The sequence below is a fragment of the Phoenix dactylifera genome, chromosome 6 (assembly GCF_051530095.1).
Source record: "Phoenix dactylifera cultivar Ajwa chromosome 6, Ajwa_hap1_PhDact_Kaust_v1.1, whole genome shotgun sequence".
Lineage (NCBI taxonomy): Eukaryota > Viridiplantae > Streptophyta > Magnoliopsida > Arecales > Arecaceae > Phoenix > Phoenix dactylifera.
The window spans coordinates 15,172,112-15,192,783 of record NC_143195.1 but is presented as its reverse complement, the minus strand read 5'-3'; the positions used below and the strand labels follow the sequence as shown (position 1 = coordinate 15,192,783).

At 38.3% G+C, this 20,672-nt stretch overlaps 1 pseudogene; it reads right to left on the bottom strand.

Moving 5' to 3' along the window:
• Window positions 1-5,251: 5,251 nt before the first annotated feature.
• LOC120105765 (small nucleolar RNA R71) lies at window positions 5,252-5,349 on the bottom strand (annotated as a pseudogene).
• Window positions 5,350-20,672: the final 15,323 nt, after the last annotated feature.

Here is a 20,672-nt window from a genome sequence, read left to right as displayed (position 1 = left end):
GGCCCCGCGACCGGAAGCATTGGAAGCTCCACGACCACCTCGCCGTGCCATTACGATCGCTCTGAGATCCGTCCCTTCCTCTAGCGCCAACTGTTGCTGGTGGTCCAAACCGAGAACGATTGGCACAGCGGTGTGAACGGGGTTCCCTTGGAGTTGGGTTGATTGCGCTCCACCTTCCACCGGAAAACCTGCAGGCAAGCCTCGCACCACCACTGGGGTAGTGGGGGCCCTCCGACGATCAAGTCAGAGGAGATTGAAGGAGAAGGAGAGATAGTAGTAGCGGATAAGAGAATACTCTGGAAAACCTTTGCTTACCCTCCCCCTTCTCCCCCCCAGCCGCATATATACCAGGCTGGGGGGTCTTTCTGGGGGGTTGGTCATCGTGTGGCACGATGGAGTTGCCACTGGCATGGCCGTTACAGGGCGTCGTGGGGCAGCGCTGGGTACGGCCATGACAGGGCGTAGTGGGGCTCCGCTTTGTACGGCTGTTACAGGGGATCGTGGAGCAGCGCCGGATGCGACCGTTGCAGGGAGTAGTGGAGCAGGGGGCCGCGGCGTGCCTCAGGGGAACAGCCTGTCGTTGTCGGGAGATTGCCGACTCGGGGTCGGATGACTGGATCAGGGGGCAGCCGACTCGGGGTCGGGCTGCGGAGCCGAAGATATCCGACTCGGGGTCGGATTGCTGGATCAAGGGGCAGCCGACTCGGGGTCGGGCTGCGGAGCCGAAGATATCCGACTCGGGGTCGGATTGCCGGATCAAGGGGCAGCCGACTCGGGGTCGGGCTGCGGAGCCGAAGATATCCGACTCGGGGTCGGATTGCTGGATCAAGGGACTGCCGTAGTCTTCCTGGGCGCGCGTGCCGGTCACGTGGGGCATGGTGGCTAAATTCCCCCGTAACAGTACCCATAACTACCATATTAGATGCCTATATATTTTGTTATGTTAGCACACAAGCACGAGCCTAGTTCCTTTATCTTTAATGTCCTTACTGATCCTACCCTAAAAGTGCAGCTTGATCTTGGTAAGAAGTTTGTCCATCTGGAGGAGCCTAAGAGGAAGGCGGTCTTGGTGCATTTTGAGAGTTGTCTATATCTGGTTTCTATCAATGGGGGAAGTCTACTGCTCTATAGCCTTGCTGGCCATACTCAAAGAAAGCTTCTGCGAACCAGTGATAGTCCTTCTCACCATTGAAGCCTTTGCACCTGCTTTATCGAGGCTCTTTCTCTTGCTGAGCTCAATTCCTCCTTCTAAAGGTTTTCTATCTCTAATTCTAACTTCTAAATGATTAACCATCCTGATGATTGCCTAGTTTGAATCTCTTCCTTATACTTCTCTTTTTATTTTATTGGACATTATCAACCTCCTACTTCCCTAACTTTATTTTATTTACCACCTCCCGATAGGTGTGCAGCTCAATAGGCTTGATACCAGTTCAATTCTCGAGCCTCAGCCCTCTCTCAAACTTCATGGCCTTGCTATAATCGATGGCTATCAAACTAGGAGTAAAGCAAGTTAGTTCCATGAACTTGGCCTCATATTGGGCCACAATCATATTCCCTTGAGACAATTTGATAAATTCACTCCCCTAGAATCTGAGGCTCTCAAAAAAGTACATATCTGTAAACTTCCGATAGAACGTATCCCAAGTAAAAAGCCTGTCATTTCCATATTGCCATCTAACTGCTTCCCGCCATTAATGGGCTTCACCCAAAGCGATCGATAAAGATATGGACCTTTTTCTGGTCTGTGCAATTGATAAATTCAAATACCTTTTCAATCTCTTTTAGTACTTTAAGGCTTCAATAGGTTCGGAGAATCCCTCAAAAATAGGTGGTGACATCTTTTTGAATTCCACCATCCTCCATTCAGCCTTAGAAGATTGGCCATGTTCAATCTCTATTTGTCCGATCAAAGCTTGCACAAGGTCAGCTACTTTGCCTTGATTCCCTAGAATGTTCCTAATACCTTGATTGTTGCTTGAGGCGTTAGGGTGTCACCCTATCACGCACAGAGCTGATTGTTCGACTTTCAGACTACTTGAGCAATGAGCACCAACAGTTCAAGAGGTGCCACCAGTCTGGGAGTTGCTGGCAGTGCAGTGGGGGTTAGCCTTACAGGAAGTCTCAGCAATATCGACCAACATTCGGATAGGGGTGAAGGGAGAATTTCCCGAATTGTCCGATAAAATCGGACGCCAGGCATGAAGAATCAGTTTTAAAATTTTTATTTATAACAATTATAAATATTAAACATACTAATATGTAAAACATGCCCTGATCCCGCAGTGGAAGTTGGATGAGGTATGCCGGATTTGGATCTGGATCCCTGAAGGTAGCTCAGCGAGGCCTGAATCTGCAGGCCCTCTACTTCGCATGCACGTCGAGCTTCGTAGGAAGGTAGGACAACTTTGATATTAGTGCAAAACACTTTTTGCAAAAGGGACCCTAGAAGAAAAGAAATTCCCTTTCTTTTCTTTTTCCCTAACAGCAAATCATTGTTTTCTTTTCTCTCCCGTTTCTTCACGGCACGCCCGAGAGCAGTGACGCCTGAATTTGATCCCGATCACAGAGGAAGAGGGAAGGCAGGAGAGAACGCCGAATCTGAGCCGGACTCCGTGATGAGAGCACAAAAGTACGATCTATACATCACTTAAATTAGTATTATTGCTAACAAATAATGATAAAATTGCTGTATTAATATTATATTTTTGTGGGGTGCAGGTGATCGGAAATCAAAGAAAAAATGCACATTGGGTTCAAAAAGATGCATCACTATAGGTGACCAGCCAACCGCATGGGTCGACCCCAGTTGCACACTAGGAGGAGGTCAAGTTCAGCTGTCCACTTCATCGCAGCTTCAGTCTTCTATGAGCCCAAGCATCTGAGCCGCGTGCAGCCCATCCACCCACGTGGAAGAATCGCGAAGCATCTTCCGCGTCTGCTTCTCCAGAGCAGCCCAACGTGTGACCCCTCATCCAGTGTCCGTGCAACCTCCCAGCACCCAAATTTCATCCTTCGATCCAGCCATCCATCATCCCGGCATCTCCCAAGCTTCCACGTTCACAGCACGTCCCAGCTCCATCCGACTTCATCGCAGCGTCCACGTCCGAGTTCCTCACGAGCGCACGCCTCGTCCGCACCTCATCCCAGCAAAGATCCATCTTCCCATCCCGTGATTTCAGCATCAGCGATCATCTCCCGTCCGCGTCCATCCTTTTCTTCCGGATTAAGCAAGCAATCAGCCTTCCGTCTTCCTCGCAGTCCACACATCCTTCCGTGAAGCCTTCCCGCATCCAACTTCTCCCAGATCTCCCAGCCAACCGTGGTGATTCACCCGTATCCACAGCATTCCCAGCCGTCTGCGAGGATCTTCAGCCGAGCCTGCCACGCCACGTCAGCCCCAAGGATCCGTGATCAGCTCCCATCCCGCGTTTGGCCTTCTCGCATCCGGGATACTCGGAATCTTCCCTTATCCTGTGGGATCAGGGACCAATCGCAGCATATAAGAGGGTTCTCTCGGTTGGCAAAGGGGAAGGCAGTTCATTCAAAAAAAAAATAGAGCCTCATTCCTTCCCATTCGGTGAAACAGAGGAGTAGCCCTCTGTCAAAAGAAAAAAAAAAGAAAGGGAAACAGGGCCTCCCCTGTTTCCAAAAAGAAAAAGAAAAAAATGAAAGGGAGATTAATGTTTTCAATGAGTGGCTGATTTCTTAGGGAGGGAGATGGAGGAACCTTTGATGTATTGCTCTTTGAAGTAAACTCTAAACTTTTGCCTTCAATGAATCATATTTACTGATATGTTTTTGATCCATGCATAGTTATTTCGTAGATAGCTCTTTAATGGATTATGATTATTGATATATGGATTGCTTTAGTATTTGATTCGTTGTAGACGAAGAAAGCACGATTAATGCTTAGAAATTGAGTTCATATGTTCATGAAACATATACCATGATTAGATCTATCCTACATTTAATCTTTAATCAAGAACCATAGAGTTTATTTCTTGGATGCAATATCATCAAGGGGGATTCCAGATCCCTACCATCTTTATTTCATTGAACTTTGTTTAGTTGCATATCATTCTTTGTTTTTAATTTCTGAAAATCAAAACACCATCTTAATCCACGAATTTATTGAATTAATTAATCTCAAATTATATTAAATAATCTAATATATATTTCGTTCTCTGAGGATTCGACCTCAGACTCCCGAGATTTTACTACTTGTGCGATTCTCCTGCACTTGGGAGAACAATTTTATTTTCACATCAAGTTTTTGGCGCCGTTGCCGGGGAACGGCTTATTTATTAGTATAATTTTAGATTTAATCAGTATCTTATTATTTAGTCTTTTTCTTTCAAAAAAAAAAAAATCTGCTGTTTTTATTTCCTGCACAGTCTGCATCAAACTTTGATATCTGAGTAATCCACCGTCTGATTGCACTCAAATTTTGTCGGCTGCTGTAGGACACATGTTTCTTTCATCGGAACGGTCTGATTGATATTCTGATACTTTTACGACCATTAAATTAATATAAACGTTGCTGCTGTCTGCTTTGAATTTTCTGTATTTAATTTTTTTGTTTAGAATCAGAATTTTATCATCATCATATCTCATTAACCCTTGTTGCTACTTGAAAATTGATAAGAACTTTAAGAAAAAAATCAAGGATAATCATTAAAAAAAACAAAAAAAACAAACAAATAAATAAACTCTGAAATTTTGTATGCTAGGTTGGAATAGGGACAACACTGGACGTCTGAGTCGACAACCTTTTGACAATTCCTTAGATCACATTATTGAAACTTTTTCGCAAAATCTCAGATCTGGTGAGATGGCTGATGATGATGTAGGAAGTCACCATGGTAATGAAGGTAGACCCCCAGTTATGACACTTCGACAATACTAACATCCCACTAGGACTAGTCAACCTTCATGCATGATTATTCCTGAAAATGTAGGACACTTTGAAATCAAACCAGGAGTAATTCAATTGCTGCCAAAGTATCATGGAATGGAATCCGAGAACCCTTATCTTCACCTTAAGGATTTTGAAGAAATTAGCATCACATTTAGAGTGCCAAATGTATCGGAAGATGTCCTTAAATTAACCTTGTTTCCTTTTTCCTTGAAGGATAAAGCCAAAACATGGCTGAACTCCTTGAGACCAAGATCGTTAGGAACATGGCATGATATGCAAAGAGAATTCTTAAAAAAGTTCTTTTCCGTACAAAGGACTAATTTTTTGAAAAGGCACATTAGTAATTTCCAACAAAAAGACCATGAAACATTTTATGAATGCTGGGAGAGATTTAAAGATTTGCTACTCTCTTGTCCTCATCATGGGTTTGAAACATGGAGAACCATTAGTTTCTTTTACGAAGGGTTGTCTCCACAATTAAAACAATTTATAGAGACTATGTGTAATGGTCTATTTTTAGAAAAGCAACCCGATGAGGCATGGGATTATTTAGATTCTCTCTCAGAGACTGCACAATTATGGGATACAGGGGATAAAGTGAATAAACCTTTGCCTAAGCCTACTAGCATTCCACACGGGGGCCTTTACAACCTTAATACTCAGGATGATATTCAGGCTAAAATGGCAGCCCTTACTAGGAAGGTAGAGGAAATTGAACTTAGAAGGATTGAACCCGTCAAGACCGTAGAACATAACAGCGAGTGTTGTAGGATTTGCGAGATGCCTGGCCATCTCATCACTGATTGCCCCACAATACCTGCATTCAAGGAAGTCTTGCACGATCAGGCCAATGTTATGAATATCTATCAAAAATCTTTCAATAATCCTTTTTCGGGTACTTACAACCCTGGATGGAAGAACCATCCAAATTTCAGGTGGAGGAATGACCAACCTCAACAACTATATAACCCAACTCCTCCACCTCCGCAACCTCATTATGCACAGGCACCCCCTCAAAAACCCAGTCTCGAAGAAACTTTGCAATCTTTCATGCAAGGTCAAGCTAAAATCAATGATGACTTAAGAAATCAACTGACAACGCTGACCACTGCTTTAAGTGCTCAAGAGAAAGGTAAGCTACCAGCTCAACCACAACCTAATCCTCAAATCTATGGCGGTAGCAATGCATCATCTTCAACTTCGCATAAAGAACAAGCAAAGAGTATAATAACTTTGCGAAGTGGAAAGGTTATTGACCGACCAGTCCCAGAACAAACACAAGTCATACCTGATTCTGACCCTCTCAAGACAAAAGAAAAAGATAATGAAGAAACTAAAGCACCAACATCTACTGAAAAAATTGAATGTCCTTTTCCTGCACCATTTCCATAAAGATTAAAGCCCTTGCAAAAGCTTGAACCAAACTGATGACCCAAAGATTGATTCATAGATTGATTTTGATGATCACAAAACCTTGAAGTATAGATACTAATGTTTATGTTGCAAGGAGAAAGATATTTATTTTGCAAGGAACATAGCAAGTTGGGAGAACACAAGAAGGCCTCCAAAGCTCTCAAGTTGGAAGAAAGCTACAATTTATTGGCCCAAGTTTAAAGTTCAAAGGATTCAAATTGGAGGAGTAAAATCAAAAGAAAAATTTAAAAGAACAGTCTTCGAGTCGACTCCAGTGGAACGCGAGTCGACTCCGATGGTTGGTAGGTCGACTCCAAAGAAAGCAAGAGTCGACTCTCAGCGGAACACAAAGAAAAAGTCAGAGAGCATTTTTGGGACTCTGAGATTCGAGTCGACTCCCGCATTGCACGAGTCGACTCCGAGACTCCGCGACCATCAACAGACAGAAGACCAAGTTACTGCCTCTGAGAGCCGAGTCGACTCCGAGGAAGTTCGAGTCGACTCCAAGACTGGACGAGCCAAAAGACAGAGGATCGGGAGTTCGGGCTCTGAGATTCGAGTCGACTCCCAGGACAGTCGAGTCGACTCGAGTGGATCAAATTCAAAATTGGATCCACGGACTTCAGTGGATGAGCCGACTCCGAAAATGCCAAGTCAGCTCCAGATGTTGGCGAGTCGACTCCGGGTTAAGTCGAGTCGACTCCCAGTCAAGGCATGCACTTTAATTCAAATTTGGAACAGTGGCCGAGTCGTCTCCAGTAAAGCACGAGCCGACTCCTGCAACAGGCGAGTCGACTCCTGATCGCGCGAGTCGACTCCGATCCCAACGGTAATATTGTCAGGAAGTGCAGACTGTGTCCAACGGCTCTATTTTTGTCTCTAACGGCTATATTCTTGTTTCCACGCCATCTAAAGCTATAAAAACAAGAAGAGAGCTAGGGGAGAACTCATGGAAGTGGGAGAGATCATCTAGGAAAGAGATCTCAAAGAGATTACAAAGAAAATCTCCCACAAGCACAAAAGGGCCATCCAAAACGAAATAGAGAGAAGAAGAGCATCCAAGTGAATCCGAAAGCTTCCTCTCCATCCGTGTGCTGCCTCGGGGATCCTCTACTTCATGCCAAATCAGAGGAGGATCAAGTAAAGAAGAAGCCGAGCTCCTCCATCTTCAAAACTCGTTTGAGGGCTTCTCTTTACTCTATTTGTTTATATTGTCATATCTGCTTGTTTAAGAAGCTTTGATTTGTTTTTATTCTTCGTTTTAATATCTTGTAACTTGATTCAATCAAGGGATTGAATCAAGAGGTTAAAGGTTTGTTGGTGAGCCAAAGGGAAAACCAACGGTGTAAGGTTTGTTGGTGAGCCAAAGGGAAAACCAACGGGATTAAGGTTTGTTGGTGAGCCAAAGGAAAAACCAACGGGGTTTAGGTTTGTTGGTGAGCCGAGGGTAAAACCAACGTGTAAGGGTTTGATTGTGAGCCCGGAAAAACAATCGGGGTTGGTTCTAGTCGGTGAGCCTGGAAAAACCGACCGAGTTCGTTGTGCGCTCGTAAAACAACAAGTTGGGTTGTGAGCTTGTAAAACAACCGGCTGTAATCGGTAGGATTATAGTGAAATTTCCAAGAGGTCTTGGAGAGTGGATGTAGGTGCTGGGGTGCACCGAACCACTATATGTCTTTTGTGTTTGTAATGCCTCTAGTTATTGTCTAACTAACACACTTACTTACTTAGATAAATTGCTTGCTTAATTCTTATCCGCACATCCTTTAGTTGCAAGCATATTTAATCAAGTCGAAGTCTATACATCAAACCCTTGCTAAGTTTAACTTTCACTGTGCATCTATACAACTTAGCATAGTTAATCAAAAAGTAGTAGAAGTAGCATAAAAGTTTTAAAAGACCCAATTCACCCCCCCTCTTGGGTTGTATCTACTGGGCAACAAGTGGTATCAGAGCCGGTGCTCAAATATTATTTGTAGTCTTAACCGACTAGAGCCAAAGATCATGACAACTCAAATAGATAGTTTTCTAGGAGAAGGACAATCAATTGATACACCTCCACTGTTTGATGGTATAAACTACCCACATTGGAAAATACGCATGCGCATTTTCATTCAATCACAAAACTATTATCTATGGAAAATCATAATAAATGACCTTCACACACTCTCTCATATTAATGAGAAGGACTTAGCACAATTAAATGCTAATGCTATGAACATATTATATTGTGCTATTCAAGAAACAAAGTTTAATGAAATTTCTGCATGCTTATCTGCTAAGGAGATATGGGATACTTTAGAAAATATTTATGATAAATCTCAGATTAGCTCTCATATGCTTCAATTATATACTAACAATGAGACTGCAGAAAAGGGTGATGAATCTCCCTCAGTCGAGTCGACTCCAAGTAGCTCAGAGTCGACTCCCAAGTTAGTCGAGTCGACTCCAATAAGGTCCGAGTCGACTCCGAGGCAAATCAGCTTCCTAAAGACAAAGAAGAAGAGGAAGCAAGAAGAAAGGAAGAAAGAGGTAAAGCGCAAGAAAGCCTTGACCAAGAGAAAGTCAGACAAGGAATTGAAAGTTAGGAGCAACAATGAACTACAAGAGGTAACTAACTTATGTCTTATGGTACAAGAAGATAAAGTAGAATCTGAATCTAATCTTACACCAAATGACTTTCATGAAAAATATTCTTATGATGAACTTTTAAATGCTTTTCATGATTTGTATAGTGAATGTAGAAAATTAGCTAAGAAAAATAAAAATCTTAAAAAGCTAAATTTGGAAATTTCAAAAGAAAGAAATTCTATTACTGAAATACAAGACAAACTAAATTCTGAAAATAAAAGTTTAAGGTCATTTTCAGAAGAATTGATTCAGAAAAATCATAGCTTAATTAAAGAAAATCAAAACTTAAGTAAAGAAATTAATCAATTAAAATCTTTTATTAACAAATTCACCGTAAGTTCAGAACGATTAAAAATAATGTTTGAAAGCCAATATGTTGCTTGTGATAAATCAAAACTTGGCTTGATTCCTTTACTTAACAATAAATCTCTAGAGAAAAAGGTTATCAATTCATCAAGCAAACCATTAAATAAGATAACTTATTTCAAAAATGAAAAGGATGGGAATAACAACTTTACCTATCGTTCTAGTATAATTAAATCAAATGGTAAAGTTATTACTATTAAACAGATATGGGTTCCAAAAGGAACCATATGTCCTAACTCTCAAGGACTCAAGCAAGCTTGGGTACCCAAAATGAGAAAATGAGGATGTACACATAGGTGTACCAAGGTACCCATGGAACATAAAGAAACTTAAAAAGTTATTAACAAAAAATCATTTAAGAATAATCAAATCATTTCATTCTACTCACTATTGGATAAGGTGCTAAATGATTAATCAACTTATTAAGAATAACTCTATGAATTCTCTATATGCTTGATTGAAAGTTTGTATCCATGGCATTATTGTTTATTAATCATAAATATGATAATGTGTACTTGGTATGCTTTGGAATATATGCACTATGAATACCAAGATTAAAAAAACCATCTTTGGCATATAAAATCAACTCATGCTAGTATGTACTTAATCTCAAAAGACCTTGCCATAGGCTTCCTTAGATTATCTACTTAAAGGTCAAAGTTTTGCTATGAATGCTAACTAAGGAAACAAACAAAAATCATTTCTAAATCTAAAGATGTTGTTTCCATCTCCAAGTTTTTCAAAAGCTTACATTGGATTTATTCTTGAAAAATAAAACTGAAGTATTTTTCTGTATTTACTAAATCTTGTAAAAGTGGTTCAAATGATAAAGGTTTCCAAACTGTGAAGATAAAGAGTATCATGGCACAGTGTTGAAAACCAAAATCCTGATAAAGGTTATACAGAAAATAATATTAAATCCAATGATTTCAGCACCAAGGACACCATAAGCAAAATAGGATTAATAGAATTCTTGAAGAAATGAAAAAGACAATTATGTATGATAGTCATCTACTTAAATAATTTTTAAAAGACTATCATCACTGCTTGTCATACATATGATTTCTATTTTTGATGAAAATTTTGATCTTCTGAAAAATGAAAAATGAACCATTGCATATCTTTCATATTTTTCAGTCGTACATGTTATGCTTGATATGTTCTTATGAAAAATAATGCCAAATCTGATAGAGATATGTCTATCCTCGGATATCATTCATCAAGCAATGCATATAGAATATTCAATGAAAAGATTTTAGTTGCAAAAATATCAAGTCGTCTTATTCTCTATGAGACTAATAATTTACTGTCAAGATACTAAGATCAAATTATATATGGTTAATCTTTTACATATAACAATCTGAAAACTTGTTAATAATTATAACAAAATTGAGTTTTTCAGAAATGCACTTAATGAAGAAAAATTGATAACTACTAAAAGACTGAATCAAGAAAAGATGAAATAGATCTTGATTCTTGCATGATTAAAAGTAAAGATCACCACTATCATTTGCTTGACTCATGAGCTTTATATTCTGTCAAATGAATGTGTAGAATTCACTCCTATGTGGTTATTTCATTAAAAAGTAGATCTATGTTAAATAACCACCATATTTAAAAATTACACATTACATATATGATAAAGCAATATGTGATTTAAAACAAGCATCAAAAGCTTGATATATAAAAGCTTAGGTAACCTTGTTGATAGAAAGTAATAGTGATAAATCTATGCATCAAAAAGAAGAATCTATGATATCTTGCTTGCTCATAGCACACATTGATGGCATCATTTTTGTTCTACCAATGAAAATTTATATGAATAGTTATATTGCAAGGTGAGTTTGAAATATGATGAATGAATTAACATCTTCTCTCAAACTCCAAATTAAGACAAACAGGAAAGGGGATCTTCATTGACCAACGTTAGTCCACAAGAAAACTCCTATAGAAGATTGGCGTGAAGAAGGTATATCTATGACCCCATCGTGTAGAAATTGTAAAGGATGAGCAAAGTAGATCTATTGTTTAAAGCTGTATTGAAGCATGATAGAATAATTATTTTATCATACAGCTAGTAGACCAGATTGTATGCTCATTATGTGACCTTGTGCAAGACTTCAATCTAACTTTAATTAATCATATTTTATTGATAACAAATACGTCATAATCTGAATTTTGATACAAACAAACGTTTAAGATAAGTTGATTAAAACTTAGTTAACACATCTTATTGATAATTATCTTAAGCAAATAGAATCTAAACTAAATTGATTTGACCTTGATAAATCTGTTTATTGCCTCACATGCTTGTCCTTGAACTATCTTGGTTAATGAATCTATCTCTTTAGTTCAAGTGATATGTGCTTGCTTATATTTAGGAAATCTCTTGAGTAAAGTGACTCAACATGCAACTATTGTCATATCTCATATTGAGTCATCTAATTAAAAATATATATATATGTTGGATGAATGCTTTGTATCTTAAAGAAACTAATGACCTTCCTTCAAGAAAGAAAAATGAGAAATTTCAACTTGAAGGATATCTTCATGTAAGATACACTAAACATTCACATGCAAACAAGAGAGAGGATCTTCTTCAGCCAAAAGTTCACACATAAGAAATCTAGTTTGGCTTGAAGAACATATAATGAATAGGTAATTTTAGATACCTTTCTCACAAATTAATTGAGCAAAGTCAATAACTTAAATCCTATTATGGCATGATTAAATTCTTTAATTATTAATTTTTGATATCATGTCTATATGTGTATTGACTGACTTATACTTTTAGAAATTGTTTCATGGTTTGCTCAATCTAAAATATTTCTATGGCTGTATCATAACCATGAAATACACAAGTATATGATTAAAACTCTGATTTAGAATGACTTGTGAGAAGCTACGAATTCTTGGGCATAACGAAAATAGTGTTTGCATGATATACCTCTATACGATACATTTCATTATTTCTTTATTCTGCTCTTTCATGTAAATTACTTGAGAATAACAAAAAGAGAGAGAGATAAAGAAAAGAAAATGGACATTGTTCAAGAGATGAAAAATCTGAGAAAAAGCAAATACTTCAATCTTAAGGAAAAGCAAAACAAGCATAATATATTCGGCACATTTGGAAGAAATAAAATCCATAATTAATTACACTTAAACAGGGAGAATTTGAAGTAAACATTTTAACCTTTCTATATTGCTCATCATAGGGATGGTGCCAATGGGGAGGCTAGTGGTAGTACCCGGCACTATTTGACCCAACTATTCGGTGTAGGGCATATTAGGGACGGCACAAGAGGGAGGCTAGTGGTAGTACCTCGTGCCCCTTCCCAACTCCACCGGATAGGGAGCAAATAGAGTATAGAACATAAGAAAGTTAAAAATGAAAGTATATAAGAAGAATCAAGTCAAATTTTTAATCGCTTGAAAACATAATTTAAGGATGAAATCAATGCAAGATAATATTTAAATAGGAGGAGTTTATTTGAAAAGAATTGATTTTGATCCTTGACATGCTTGTTCTTATTATTTTAATGTATGACTTAACACTTAATATAGTGTGCATATGGTATGATGTTTTGAATTATGGGTTCTCAATATTTTGTAATGCTCCATGCTTAGATAATTTAATTGAATGTTTGAAATACTGCATAAATTTTTTGGGTATTATTGAAAAGAAACTTCAGATTTGTCGTTCACAATCATCTTTAAAATCTGAAAGTTAAATAAATTTGTAAAAAGGAGAAGAGAAAGATATCTCTATTTAGGCAGAATGAATTAATCTTGATCTATCTTTCTACTTGCTAACTTTGATACATAATATCCTAATACTTGTTAAAATATCCTCCATTTTGTATCAAAACTCAAAATTAAATACAAAGATTCTGAAAGTGCTCTAATGTTATTGAAATATGCGTTTTCAATCTTAATGATTTAAGATGAGCTATAATGTGGAAGATACATATCTCAAATTATGATTTTGAAAGCCTCAATTGAAAATCCTATGTAATTCAGAATCTGATTTTGTATACAAGCTTAGACTCAATATGATTTCTAAATAAAATCTTAATGTAAGAAAAACAGAATTAATTCTGATGCCTTTGGTTGATTGCTCCGATACGCATCCGAAACATATCATTTCTTATCTTCAAAGTGTACTAATATTGGTCCAAATGATGTGTCTTTCGATGATCTTGATTGCAAACAAAAATTTCTAAATATATGATCTTATTTTGATATTAAAAAGATTTATTGTGCTTCATGTATCCATTGCAGAAAAACTATAATTAAGAAATTGAGTTCTATAAATAGATATACTTCAATGATCATCTATATGTTTTTCTCTCCTACATTATTAAAGACTTCCATCAATAGAGTGAATGATCTTAAAACTAGAAATATTTCAGTTCACTCAAATGACTCTAAAAGAAAGAAAATGTAAATGCTTTTGAAAGAAATTGAGCTTCAAATGAATCATTTTCTGATTAATATTTCTATACATTTTCTCTAAGATTAAGAGAAAGCATAACTTGTTCGTAAAGGATTAGAAAGAGTAATTACTACAAACTTTGGAATAATACTAGATTACTCTACATTCTCGATATTACAGAATTTCAGTGTTATTCACGTTTATCACTAAAATCTGAAATTCAACAATTTAAAATGATTAAAGAAGAATGCATCTTTTGAGGGGGAGCTTTAGATATTCAGTATCCTATCCCAAAGACACTTTATTTTGATGCATACTTTGAATTTTATGGATTGATTTTGATGAACCTCCTTATATTGCAAGACATGCCTTAATTTCTTTGAGATGAGTTCTATAAAGGTTGTCTTATCTCAAACCTTGAGTCTTATGAAAATAAGCTGAAATATATTTTTGAGATTGACAATCTTATTGAACATTATCTTAGGATTCTAAACTCTTAAATGGAATGATCAATTGACGGGGAGAAAGAAAATTTCAGAAGGAAAGGTCTTATGGAACTTAATCGCATAAATCTATAACTAAAGGAGAGAGAAAGAACACTAAATGAAAAGTGATTCTAATACTCTCCAATATGTATCATCTGAAATTTAAATCTGAAAATCTGTATGATACACCTTGAGGCGTGTTATTTGGTTAGTATATCTCATGCATCACTCTTGAACCAAATTGCAAATCTTAAGAGCCTCTAATTTAATGAAAAAGGGGGAGAATAATGTGTTAAATTTTCTTGAGTATCTCTTAGAAAATCTATTTTTGGAACTTCACTAATGAGCTCTAATTGGCTTGCTTTTTGGAACTTCAATTTTGTGCAAATTCATTATTTTATGTATCAAATTGTGCTTATTTTCTAAAGAAATAAAAGAAAGTCTTTAAAAGAGCTCTAAGATGTATCAAAAATTGCATGAATGTATATTTTGATATTTGTGCCCCAATGCTCCTATTATCATAAAAGAACTTTGAAGTCATTAAGAAAATTAATTAAATTGCTCTCATGGTTGATAAAATACTTAATAGATTGGGCAAAAGGTCTTAAACGAACAAGCTTTCATACTCAGTGAAGAGAGGTTAGATTTCCACTCATGTTTTTTCCTTGAATATCATTTGTAGTACTTCTTGAATTAACCTAAGGAAAATTCCACCTACACTTGATTAGAAAACTATCTGTGGTATCAAATTAGAAAACCTCTTGAATTCACACTCGATGTGTTCTGCTCTGATCTTTGTGCTTAATGTTTCACTATCTTTTTGATGTTGTCAAAAAGGGGGAGAAATATCTAAGTATATGCTATATATATACTTTGAATTGAATACAAATCAGCTTAAAATTTAAATATGTTAATTGTGTTAAGCTGATTAAATCTAAAGCATTATCATGAAGTATGTTTTTACATATATATGTTTTCTACTTCATGCAACTTAGCCATGTATTACTTCTAGAAATCAGCTTATATACTTTGAATTGAATACAAATCAGCTTAAAATTTAAATATGTTAATTGTGTTAAGCTGATTAAATCTAAAGCATTATCATGAAGTATGTTTTTACATATATATGTTTTCTACTTCAAGCAACTTAGCCATGTATTACTTCTAGAAATCAATATCTTTTATATTGCATATACTCCAAGTTTTGTCATCATCAAAAAGGGGGAGATTGATGACCCAAAGATTGATTCATAGATTGATTTTGATGATCATAAAACCTTGAAGTATAGATACTAATGTTTATGTTGCAAGGAGAAAGATATTTATTTTGCAAGGAACATAGCAAGTTGGGAGAACACAAGAAGGCCTCCAAAGCTCTCAAGTTGGAAGAAAGCTACAATTTATTGGCCCAAGTTTAAAGTTCAAAGGATTCAAATTGGAGGAGTAAAATCAAAAGAAAAATTCAAAAGAACAGTCTTCGAGTCGACTCCAGTGGAACGCGAGTCGACTCCGATGGTTGGTAGGTCGACTCCAAAGAAAGCAAGAGTCGACTCTCAGCGGAACACAAAGAAAAAGTCAGAGAGCATTTTTGGGACTCTGAGATTCGAGTCGACTCCCGCATTGCACGAGTCGACTCCGAGACTCCGCGACCATCAACAGACAGAAGACCAAGTTACTGCCTCTGAGAGCCGAGTCGACTCCGAGGAAGTTCGAGTCGACTCCAAGACTGGACGAGCCAAAAGACAGAGGATCGGGAGTTCGGGCTCTGAGATTCGAGTCGACTCCCAGGACAGTCGAGTCGACTCGAGTGGATCAAATTCAAAATTGGATCCACGGACTTCAGTGGATGAGCCGACTCCGAAAATGCCAAGTCAGCTCCAGATGTTGGCGAGTCGACTCCGGGTTAAGTCGAGTCGACTCCCAGTCAAGGCATGCACTTTAATTCAAATTTGGAACAGTGGCCGAGTCGTCTCCAGTAAAGCACGAGCCGACTCCTGCAACAGGCGAGTCGACTCCTGATCGCGCGAGTCGACTCCGATCCCAACGGTAATATTGTCAGGAAGTGCAGACTGTGTCCAACGGCTCTATTTTTGTCTCTAACGGCTATATTCTTGTTTCCACGCCATCTAAAGCTATAAAAACAAGAAGAGAGCTAGGGGAGAACTCATGGAAGTGGGAGAGATCATCTAGGAAAGAGATCTCAAAGAGATTACAAAGGAAATCTCCCACAAGCACAAAAGGGCCATCCAAAACGAAATAGAGAGAAGAAGAGCATCCAAGTGAATCCGAAAGCTTCCTCTCCATCCGTGTGCTGCCTCGGGGATCCTCTACTTCATGCCAAATCAGAGGAGGATCAAGTAAAGAAGAAGCCGAGCTCCTCCATCTTCAAAACTCGTTTGAGGGCTTCTCTTTACTCTATTTGTTTATATTGTCATATCTGCTTGTTTAAGAAGCTTTGATTTGTTTTTATTCTTCGTTTTAATATCTTGTAACTTGATTCAATCAAGGGATTGAATCAAGGGGTTAAAGGTTTGTTGGTGAGCCAAAGGAAAAACCAACGGTGTAAGGTTTGTTGGTGAGCCAAAGGGAAAACCAACGGGATTAAGGTTTGTTGGTGAGCCAAAGGAAAAACCAACGGGGTTTAGGTTTGTTGGTGAGCCGAGGGTAAAACCAACGTGTAAGGGTTTGATTGTGAGCCCGGGAAAACAATCGGGGTTGGTTCTAGTCGGTGAGCCTGGGAAAACCGACCGAGTTCGTTGTGCGCTCGTAAAACAACAAGTTGGGTTGTGAGCTTGTAAAACAACCGGCTGTAATCGGTAGGATTATAGTGAAATTCCCAAGAGGTCTTGGGAAGTGGATGTAGGTGCTGGGGTGCACCGAACCACTATATGTCTTTTGTGTTTGTAATGCCTCTAGTTATTGTCTAACTAACACACTTACTTACTTAGATAAATTGCTTGCATAATTCTTATCCGCACATCCTTTAGTTGCAAGCATATTTAATCAAGTCGAAGTCTATACATCAAACCCTTGCTAAGTTTAACTTTCACTGTGCATCTATACAACTTAGCATAGTTAATCAAAAAGTAGTAGAAGTAGCATAAAAGTTTTAAAAGACCCAATTCACCCCCCCTCTTGGGTTGTATCTACTGGGCAACACAAACTCTGAAATTTTTGAGCTTTTTAAGCAAGTAAAAATCAATGTACCTCTTCTTGATGCAATCAAACAAGTGCCCTCCTATGCAAAATTTTTAAAAGATTTGTGCACTGTCAAGCGTCGTTTAAATGTCAAGAAGAAGGCATTTTTGGCTGAAAATGTAAGCGCAATTTTACAGCATAACATTCTCCCTAAATATAAGGATCCAGGTTGCCCAACTATCTCGTGCATCATTGGCAATTTTAGGATTGAGCGAGCATTGTTAGATTTAGGAGCGAGTGTGAATTTGTTGCCATATACGGTATATGAGCAACTCGGTTTGGGTGAGTTGAAGCCAACAACTGTGACCTTACAATTAGCTAACAGGTCAGTGAAGGTCCCTAGAGGGATTATTGAAGATGTGTTGGTCCAAGTAGACAAGTTCTATTTTTCTGTTGACTTTATCGTACTGGACACACATCCGGCTTCCAATTCACCATCTCAGATTCCGGTCATCTTAGGACGTCCATTCCTTGCAACTTCTAATGCATTGATCAATTGTAGGAATGGTGTCATGAAGCTTTCTTTTGGAAATATGACCTTGGAACTGAACGTCTTTAGTATAGGTAAACAACCCAGTGATCATGAAGAAAGTAAAAAAGTTGAATGGGTTGAAACCATTGCGGAAGAATATTTGTTAAAAGAAACATTTACTGAATCGGCCGACAATGGTTTAATAGATTGGTGTTCTGAAGGTACTGCTAATGATGTGGTCCCACCTGGTTTAGATAATTCGGATGTTATGATGGTCAATGGGTGGAGACCGAGAATAGAGGAATTTGAACATTTGCCATCTCGAGGAACAAAGATAGTACCATCCCATGAACAAGCACCTAAGCTCGAGTTGAAACCTTTACCGAAGGAACTCAAGTATGCCTTTCTTGGATCCGATGACACTTTTCCTATAATCATCTCATCTGATCTTGATCATGCCCAAGAAAGAAAATTACTTGGTGTTCTAAAGAATCATAGAGGAACTTTAGGGTGGTCTATTGCAGACTTGAAGGGGATTAGCCCTTTAATTTGCACGCACCGGATATATTTGGAGGACAATGCCAAAACCACAAGGCAAATGCAACGCAGGTTGAATCCTACGATGAGAGATGTGGTTAAAGCAGAAGTCCTCAAGTTGCTTGACGTGGGTATTATTTACCCAATTTCCGATAGCAAGTGGGTAAGTCCTACTCAAGTCGTGCCCAAAAAAACAGGTCTGACGGTAGTCAAAAATGAACAGGGTGAGTTAGTCCCGACTCGTGTCCCCACGAATTGGCGCATGTGTGTTGACTATCGAAAATTGAATTTGGTCACTAGGAAAGATCACTTTCCCTTACCCTTCCTAGACCAAGTTTTGGAAAGAGTTGCAGGACATAATTTTTATTGTTTTCTCGATGGCTATTCCGGATACTACCAAATCGAGATTTCACCAGAAGATCAAGAGAAGACTACTTTCACTTGTCCTTTTGGTACATTCGCTTTCCGTCGGATGCCGTTCGGGTTATGTAATGCACCTGCAACATTTCAAAGATGCATGCTCAGTATTTTTGAAGACATGAACGAGAAGTTTTTGGAAGTGTTCATGGATGATTTTTCTGTTTTTGGCGATTCTTTTGATGATTGTTTACTACATTTACAAGCTGTCTTAGCTCGGTGTATAGAAAAGAACCTGATACTGAATTGGGAGAAATGCCACTTCATGGTGCCAAAGGAAATTGTCCTAGGACATATTGTTTCATCGAAGGGCATGGAAGTTGATAGAGCTAAGATTGACTTAATCGCCAAGCTACCTGCACCCAAGACGGTTAGAGATGTTAGATCATTTTTGGGTCATGCCGGATTTTATAGGAGGTTCATCAAGGACTTTAGTGTCATAGCCCGACCATTATGTAACCTCCTATCCCTTGATACACCGTTCAATTGGACTGAATGTCAAGAGGCATTCGAAAAGTTGAAGTCTATGCTTAGCACTGCACCCATCGTGCGACCACCCGATTGGTCATTACCTTTTGAGATCATGTGCGATGCTAGTGACTATGCGATAGGAGCTGTCCTAGGACAACGCAAGGATAATAAGCCATATGTCATTTACTATGCAAGCAAAACTTTAAATGATGCTCAAATGAATTACACCACCACCGAAAAGAAATTGCTTGCAGTAGTATTTGCATTAGACAAATTTCGCTCTTATATCCTTGGTGCTCCTATTGTTATCTTTACGGATCATGCAGCGCTAAAATATTTACTGGATAAGAAAGAGGCTAAACCACGCTTAATATGATGGATACTTTTACTCCAAGAATTTGACATCACTATCAAAGATAAAAAGGGAGTAGAGAATGTGGTTGCTGACCATTTATCACGGCTAGTTTTTAATGATTCGGTGCCACAGTTGCCCATCAAGGACTCGTTCCCTGAAGAGCAATTGTTTGCACTTTCTACTATGCCATGGTTTGCTGATATTGTAAACTTTCTTGTCACGAACCGGATGCCGGAGCATTGGGGATCGAATGATAAGAATAATTTCTTGCGTGAAGTTAAGAAATTATTATTATGATGCTCCTTATTTGTTCAAGTATTGCAATGATCAAATCTTTAGAAGATGCATTCCGGAACATGAGATACAAAGTGTACTCTCTTTTTGTCATGCCAGTGCTTGTGGAGGACACTTTGCATCTAAGAAAACGGCAGCTAAGGTGTTGCAATGTGGTTTTTATTGGCCTACACTATTTAAAGATGCCCACGAGTTCTGTAGGACATGTGACCCATGTCAGCGTGTTGGAAGTCTAACTCGTAGGCAAATGATGCCTCTTCAGCCCATTACTGCTATTGAAATTTTTGACATGTGGGGTATTGATTTCATAGGTCCATTTCCACCATCTTTTGGCCATGAGTATATTTTAGTTGGTGTTGAGTATGTGTCAAAATGGGTAGAAGCTGTTGCCTGTAGAACTAATGATCACAAACCTGTTTTGAAATTCCTAAAAGAAAATATTTTTTTACGATTTGGGATGCCCAAGGTTATAATTAGTGATGGGGGAAAACATTTCTGTAATAAGCCTTTTGAGATCCTATTGCGAAAGTACGGTATCACTCATAGAATTGCAACTCCTTATCACCCGCAGACTAGTGGCCAAGTAGAGTTAGCCAATCGGGAAATTAAACGAATTTTAGAGAAAACGGTGAATCCATCACGCAAAGACTGGCCTTTAAAACTTTCTGACGCAT